The sequence below is a fragment of the Anticarsia gemmatalis genome, chromosome 17, assembly GCF_050436995.1.
Source record: "Anticarsia gemmatalis isolate Benzon Research Colony breed Stoneville strain chromosome 17, ilAntGemm2 primary, whole genome shotgun sequence".
Classification (NCBI taxonomy): Eukaryota; Metazoa; Arthropoda; class Insecta; order Lepidoptera; family Erebidae; genus Anticarsia; species Anticarsia gemmatalis.
The window spans coordinates 10,447,498-10,455,992 of NC_134761.1; the positions used below are offsets into that span (position 1 = coordinate 10,447,498).

The 8,495-nt window shown below is 31.8% G+C and overlaps 1 protein-coding gene across 3 annotated transcripts in view; it reads right to left on the reverse strand.

The window, feature by feature from the left end:
* Positions 1–8,495, reverse strand: part of ITP (ion transport peptide) — a 90,694-nt gene that overhangs the window by 72,164 nt on the left and 10,035 nt on the right. The window lies entirely within an intron of this gene.

Sequence of the window (8,495 nt, forward strand, 5' to 3'; positions counted from 1 at the left end):
ATATTGAGTCAAAGTCAATGTTAAAAAAGGTTATATCATAGGTCTCTTTGACAGACAATCTATTAGCTTGTTAAGACTTTTAAAACAGCTAGCTTAGGTATTTCTTATTTTATTAAATAGTTACTTACTTATAATCTCATCGAGTAGGTACTTTACGTACCTTTTATTTTTAAGTTTTTCATTAATCGTTACGTAATTAAAGTATAATTAATGATTAATTTGGCGCGAAAATCCAGACGTCAAAAAAGACAAATGAAAAAAAAAGATAAATACCAAAAAGAATCGATGTATTTTGAGCTTCTGGCATGCCAGTATGGATACAATGTGTAAAGTAACCGGAAAGGACAACAGTTCACGTTTACTGTCGTACAGTCTCACGTATGGTAGAAGACGTTTTCAGAATTAAATATTTGGAGACTAAAGTTTAATACCTACCTTCCTTAACGATTCTAATAAGAATAAATTAAAAAATAAGAAATATTATTTAGAAATTGGTGTATTAAGCACCTTCATTTTATTGGAAAGGACATGCATACAAATTATCACGCCTTTTATACCCGGCTTAGGCAGAGATGTATAAAGTACACCCACATTTCGCCATTAGCAATCTTAGTCCTTTGCAGTAGGAGGCGTTTTCTATTCTATTTGAACAGTATTAATTAAATGAGGAATTTCAACCGCAAACCTAGGACATAGCAACAAAATAGCAATATAAATAGCCATTAAGTAACAATGATCGGCCACCCCGCGGTCATGGGAACCTTATAAAACATACCACATACCGATTACTAATAACCATTCACCTTATAAAGAAACTAGCCATACTTAGTTAAAATAAATAACAAAAATCCTACTAATATTATAAATGCGAAAGTTTGTGAGTATGTATGGATGTTTGTTACTCTTTCACGCAAATACAACTGAATTGATTATTATGAAATTTGGTATGTAGGTAGCTAAAGACCCAGAATAACACATAGGCTACTTCTTAGCCCGAAGTTCCCGAGGGATCAGGATTTACACGAGATGGGTTTCCACGCGGACGAAATCGCGGGCGGCCTCTAGTAAATAATAAAATATCTATTAAAATGGCAGCTGAACAAATCGTTTTTTCAATAAAATTAATCAACTTAGAAATGTGATAAAAAATTGGCGCCACACGATCATAATAAACGGAAGTGGACGACCTTCAACCATAGATAAACTTTGAATTTTTTAAACTAGGTTTTGACAGCAGTTACGTCTGCGTCATATATTTTAACCAGTTTTTCTTTGATATAAATAAATCAAAGTTTTTTCTACTCTCGTAAGGATTTGCGTACGCATATAATCCGTCGAAAACGTGTTCTACGTTGCAACTTACAAGTAATTTAAATCTAATAACGGCTCATAAATTATACGATTTAAATTCATCGTTATTCTAGCAGGAATATCAAGTAATTAAAAACACTGACAAACATACTATAATTTTTTTAAATGCAATATTCCTATTTCAATTTATGAACACAGCTCTATTTAAGTAGGTACCTACGTACTTTTATTTTATATATAAAAATATAAATCATAAAGATTGCCAGAGATAAAATGCTTATTTTTTTACGATCCGTCATAGTGATTCTAGAATTAGCGCGGGAAAATTCTACAAATAATATTTGTAACAAAAATGTAACACAAAAATACCAGAAATGCATATTCTTATCATCGTGGTTATAATTTTAATTGCTTATGTAACAAATAATACTAGATAAGCATTAGAATTGCATTTAATGAATCGATTGTTACAAATTGCAATTATTAAAACAATATGGAGGAAGGAAGGGTCAATAACCATTGTCACGAGCTGTATTTCCCACCTCTATTACAATATTATTACAATATAATACTTACCTAGAAACTAGATTATAGTATACTAGCTGACCCGCGCAACTTCGCTTGCGTCACATAAGAGAGAATGGGTCAACATTTTCTCCGTTTTTGTAACATTTTTTACTGGTACTCTGCTCCTATTGGTCGTAGTAAATGGAATATCTAACACTGAAATAATTTTTCAAATCGGATCAGTAGTTCCTGAGATTAGCGCGTTCAAATAAACAAACAAACAAACTCTTCGGCTTTATAATATTAGTAGGTATAGATTATACAATAACGAAATGACTTCATTGCATTATATTTTCATATCGCCTAGAAAACCCGCAACTACGGATGAGATAAGAAGCACAAGTTTACCTACACTGAATGAAATAACTTTAAATTTATTATTGACACTACAATTATTTATAATAGATACTTAAACCTAATACCTTTTTATGTAAGTTATACAAAGGTGTAGATAAAAGAAAATGTATAAAGGTTTAAATGCGTAAAAGTATAATAAAGAACTACAACTTTACCAAACTTTAAACTATAAGAAGAACAATTATTCTTAAATACCATTTTAGTAACCCGACAAATTTTAGATAAGATTGAGCCTATATCCGACTTTATCCGATCCGATTTACATGCCGCTGCGCGGGTCAAGAAGGCTTTAGATAATGAGCAACTAAGTAGGTACCTAAAACGTAAAATTTTCCTCTCACAGGTACATTTCAAGAATTATTTGAAGTCAAATATATGTAACTATATACAGTAAGTAAAAGTACACATAACGCATACTCTTTCAATCCCTCTTGTAATAAAAATCAACCAAAAAAAATTTCAAACTGTATTAATTTTTTAGCATGATATCGCGAAACGCGTACAATGCGAATTTACAATTATATCTTTTGTAAATCATACATAAGTCCCGTATATAATCCCGTAATGTTGGTAACATTATATTACATGTCAAATTGAGACAGACAGACGGACAGACGGTACAATGGCCACAAAAAACTAACTTGATCTGACATTGAAATATTATATACAGTCGCGACCGATAAAAAATCTGTAATAGATTTACACAGAGTAGTGTAGTTCGTTATTAATTTAGCATTTTTTACGCACCGACCGCCATATCGTTTATTTATTGTAGTAAAATGTATCATATGTGTTCATCCAGGTTTTAAACTATGAGAGTAACTACAAAATTTCATAAAAAATCGTGTAGAGATTTTAACATTTATAATCTAATAAAAACTAACATAAAAGTGTTAATTGACAGAAATATCACTTGTTCTAACGCTATTGGGAAACGTGTGCAGAAAACTTGCATGCCTCAAAGTTCTTTAAAAATGGTATCTACCTACTTGAAAAGGTGCATGTCCGTGCCACACTTGACTAGCATGGTAAACTCAAGATCTAACCGTCGCAGCAATGGGACAGTAATAGGTTAGGTATATTATTTAACTTAAATTGTATACCTTACGTATTTTAGTAAAAGAAATGGGACTTAGCCACCAACAATGCGACAATATTGGGCCTAAAAAATTCAACTCGACGCTCTATTTTCGTACAGTTAATAGTCAACTAGTGTCAAAGTTATTTAAACCACCGGAAGGCCTTTGACCTAACGACTGTTATCATAATTGACACGAACCGGGTCTTACTTATAACGTGCCGAAATACAACCAAGAGACCATTTATGGAGTGCCTCCTACCGTTCTTAAACGATGACTGCAATTGATGATATTGGATCCAGAGTGGTGTAGAACACAAAACTATATGTTTCTGAGAATATTAAAGAAATGTGTTGCCTACAAAACGCATCTATTTTATAGTGACGCTGTAATCCCTTAGGAAAAACTACTGGGGAACACTTAGCAGTCGTACACGTAGATCAGTGAAACTTGAAATATTTACGGGTTTTTTCTATAGAATCAATCAAAAAAAATTGTATTGGCAGTGTAGACGAAATAAAACAAATAATAACAGTAGAATACTTAGTTACCATCTGATTAACGATATTTTACTAGCTACATTTTATGTGCCATCTTGCTTGGGTCTTGATTGTAAAGTCTGTTTTGTGTCTAGTCTGTAACATAGTATTAATTGGTTAGAATAATATGACATTTATTTAGACACTTGCCGATATTGTTTCAATAGACATTCTAATTTTGACTACATTTGATCCTTACAAAGTTGACCGGGTGATCTAATTAACTTTATTCGAATAACGCATTATAAACTGTATTTTTTTATTTTGACACTATTTAACGCAGAGTAGCAAAATTAAGAGGAAAATGAGTTTTATCGCGTGTGCTATTTTTCTTATAGCAACTTTAACAATTTTGAATAAACCAATATACCTACCTACTTGTGTGCCTGTAAACTCTTAACAGAGAATCTCTTAAAATTTACGATGTAATATTTTTTTAGGTGAAGGTGCTGCGAAACGATTTTTAGGTCCGTTAGGAGAAAATCGTTGAGTTTGACGGCGAAGGCCATTGCGCTTCGATTGTTCGATTGGTAGAACAATCAACCGAGAGTCCTCTGCTCTGGGTTATTATTTAGGTTGCTCTCTAAAACACTTAATTACTTATGTTTATTCTGTTTGGCAACACGTATAAGGTTATATACTTTACAGTAAATTGATGTATTCTACCACGCAATAAAGTGCCTATAGTATCAACCTCATAATGGCGCTAACCCGCATGATTTATGAATGATTCGCACATTGTACTTCCCTTTATTGCACCATAGAACTAACACGATACTAAGAAAACCGTAACATATAAATTATATAATTCCTCGGAAACTAATTAAACATTATTATTATCTTCTGACGGAGGGAGATGCCATAGTCCATTAGGACCTAAGGTTAGTACCTAAGACCCCAAGTGTCTATGGCGTGATGACGATGAGTATGTTTCTAAGAATATTATCTCAGCATCTTTGTTTTAATTTAAATTGGTTTGGTGACCATAAATTGAGGATGGTAAAAGACGGAATAAAAACGTGAAAATGCAATATGAAGACACGTTTTTAAAATGCCTATATAAAAATGTATGAGAGTAAATAAGAGCATAAAAGGCTTAACCTTTCTCTCGATTCTTTAGGAGACCTGTGCCTGGCAGTTTACAATTGTTATTTATAAATTTATGAAATGTAAAGCTAGTATTAAAAACCTAAATACTCTCTTGTTTTGGATAGAGACTCGTACTCAGCAGTTGAACCGTAATAGTTATCGTTCACTATTCCTAAAGCTTCATTTAGAAGTTAGAATTAGATGATGTGCTAAATAAGATTGCGATGTTTTATTTAACGTAATCATTATTACACTATAATCTATCAAGTTATTAAAGCCAGACGTATACCATCGTTTGGCTTTAATCTATTGACGTAAGTTGGACAAAAAGTATGGTATAGGTAAAATATATGTACATAAAGTTAATTAAAATAAATTGAATAATACATATATTCTGTATAGGCAAGGAGCAAACTTAATTTAATACACAGACACTGAAAGTAGTTTCTGCTTTTAGACAAGCATCAACAAATTGTCAGTTAGCTAATCAATATCTTGTCTGAAACCTTAGTTAACTACTTCTTTGCCCTACGGCATAGTTATATGACAGTTATCCGTAAGAGGTAACTGATGGCTGATAGTGAACAAAATCTTCAAGCTGTCCTGATAAGGAGCATCTTTAGTATGAATGAATGGAAATTTTGAGTAGATGATAATTGATAATGTCATATTATGAACACGTCATAATCGGTTTAACAAACGATATCAAATAATCGAAGAGAGCAAGGTTAAGGACTGATTGCTAAAATTTTTGAAAGACTTCATATAGTATCCCAAACTACCTTAATCTGTTTTTCTTTTATTACTGTCAAGTTTTCAATGATAAATCAGTTTTGAACTTTGAAAATGTTAAGTTAGGGTCGCAACGTATATAATTTTTCACGGTTTAGCTTTCGAATACAGAAAAAATAACTATACAGGGTCTTACACAGACAATTGCTTAAAGAAAACAGGCACCATGTATGACAAATGCTGCTGCATCAAAAATCTAATTTGGACTTAGGGTCTAAAAACATATAAAACTTAATACTTCAGTAGGTATCAGTGAAAATTCAAGAAGCGCGTAGATATTTTGACAATATCGTACATTCATTCTTATTGACCTGTTTGATGACGATTCTCAGTTAAAACAGGCGTGTAAAAAAAAAAGAATGATTCACTATCATCATACCACCATAAAGATTTTACACATTTTTTTATATCATAAATCACAGTAATTCATCTTTTTTATTGTTATATGACTATGATTCAGATAAGACAGGATACTCATTAATTTGTCTCATCGTATACCGACGGGTTTTAGTCAATAAAAAATTGTGTTTCCATTAGTCAGTAGTGACTTCCGGATAATTTAATAACTACCTTAATGGCCGTGCAATTCGTCTCACTTTGGGCCGATGTTTTAAACAAATTGAATAACGGAAAAAGTTTAAATTAACAACATATTATTTATGGAGACGGTACCAAACATTACGATTTTCCAAAAAGAAGTAAGTAGATAGAAAAATCAGTCCTTAATTATTGTTTGCTTGATAAATGAAAATCTAAAGGATTTTTTTACTTTTCGTGAAGGCATGTTACGTGAACATGTCTTATTTTACTAACTATTATGTACTCTACTTAACTTTTAATATAAGTTTCTTTCTTAATCAAATAACTGGATTAAGATCGTAAAAATCCTATAACTAAAAGCATATTATGTCACCCGGCCGTGTTTCCCATAAACACAATTTCCACGGTGGTTTTCCGCCATATTGTTTCCACTATAATTTACAACATTGATTGATGGGTGTACATACTATTTTAAATTGAATACGCCTCCGGTATTGTAGTTTCCATTGAATAATTTTCGCTAATATCTTTACTAGAACTGGAGTTAATCAATATTGAGTCATAAAACAACATGCGTTTGTTTATAAGTTTTCCCGCCAACTAAGTATTCCATAGATTATAAAGTATTGAATGACATTATGAGTTAGACTCGGAAAATTGCTATACAGCCAGAGCTAGTTTTTTATTGAGTCTGATTAAATTAGGTTTGTATTTAAATAGGTGTAGCTACGGGGGTTTAAATAAAATTGAACTTTTTATGTTTGTTAATTAGTCAGATATGTTGTGTTCTTTAACTAACTCGTTTCAAATAGTTCAAAAGAGCAAGAATAGATTGGCTATTAGATCAATAAAATCTTAACATTTTTCAATTTACTGAACAGAATTTTGCAACAATCTCTGATGACTGTTCGATGCTCTTTCTGGAGGAGACCCTTGCCGAGAAGAGAGGCAGATATGGGTTAAAAAATATATATATAATATTCTAGATACATCGTTTATGCCAAGGCTCTGTATAAATAAGTTTTATTAAAACCGACAGTTATTTTCTAGAATGCTAACTAAATGTCAGTAAATGGAATTCGTTTGACATTTGCTACGGAGAAAAAATCTCAGTGACAAATTCCGGCTGGCTTTCTGTGTAATTGAGTATGTACGTCATGACACAGTAATCGAATTTTTAATAAGAATAAAATACACGCATTGTGTTTTTTTGTGTCTACTAATTGATTTTTAGTAGAGTCGAACCAATGACTATTTAAACCGTAAATCACAAGAGCACTAGTTCGGGAGTTGTTCTTTTCAAGGTGATAATTCCCTTCCTGATAAAATTATAACGTAAGAAAATAACTTTTCATTTAACTAGAGTTTTGTTATATAAGAAATCATATGTAAGACCTACATCTATCGAAAGATACAGGAAAAAAAATACTGCAGCTGCTTAAGTATATAAGTAAACATCTTTATCAGAAAATACCAATATCTATTTATGAATCAGTTACCTTGTATTGACACTTGACATGATGACACAGAATATTTTCTATTTCCAATAATTATCTTACCTACTTCCGTTAAGTCACAGCAAATAAAAAATAGTGTTTGACATGACCACGTTTATTTGAAGTATGACTTTAAGAAGTTAAACATATTATATACATATGTATTACGAATATAAATACGATATTGTGTCATCACATTCTAGTTATGAATCGAATAGTGTACAAAATTATGTATTTTTGCTATTTATTACCAACTAGCTGACCCGCGCAACTTCGCTTGCGTCACATAAGATAGAATGGGTCAAAATTATCCCCGTTTTTGTAAAAAAAAATATTGCTACTCTGCTCCTATTGGTCGTAGCGTGATGATATATAGCCTATAGCCCTCTCGATAAATGGACTATCTAACACTGAAAGAATTTTTCAAATCGGACCCGTAGTTCCTGAGATTAGCGCGTTCAAACAAACAAACAAACAAACAATCAAACAAACAAACTCTTCAGCTTTATAATATTAGTATAGATTATTGTGGATTTTCTAGCACTCATCCGGATAGGTAATATTAGGTAACCAATATTAGATGTCCTAAGTCCTATTAAGTAGGTACTTTTAAAGTTTATGATATATATTTCTTGATTTACTTTTCATTTAGTAAACACCAAAGAGTCCGCATGTTTCAAGTTAGCATATTGCAGGCTGCAATGTGTCAAAAAACCCCTGAGATG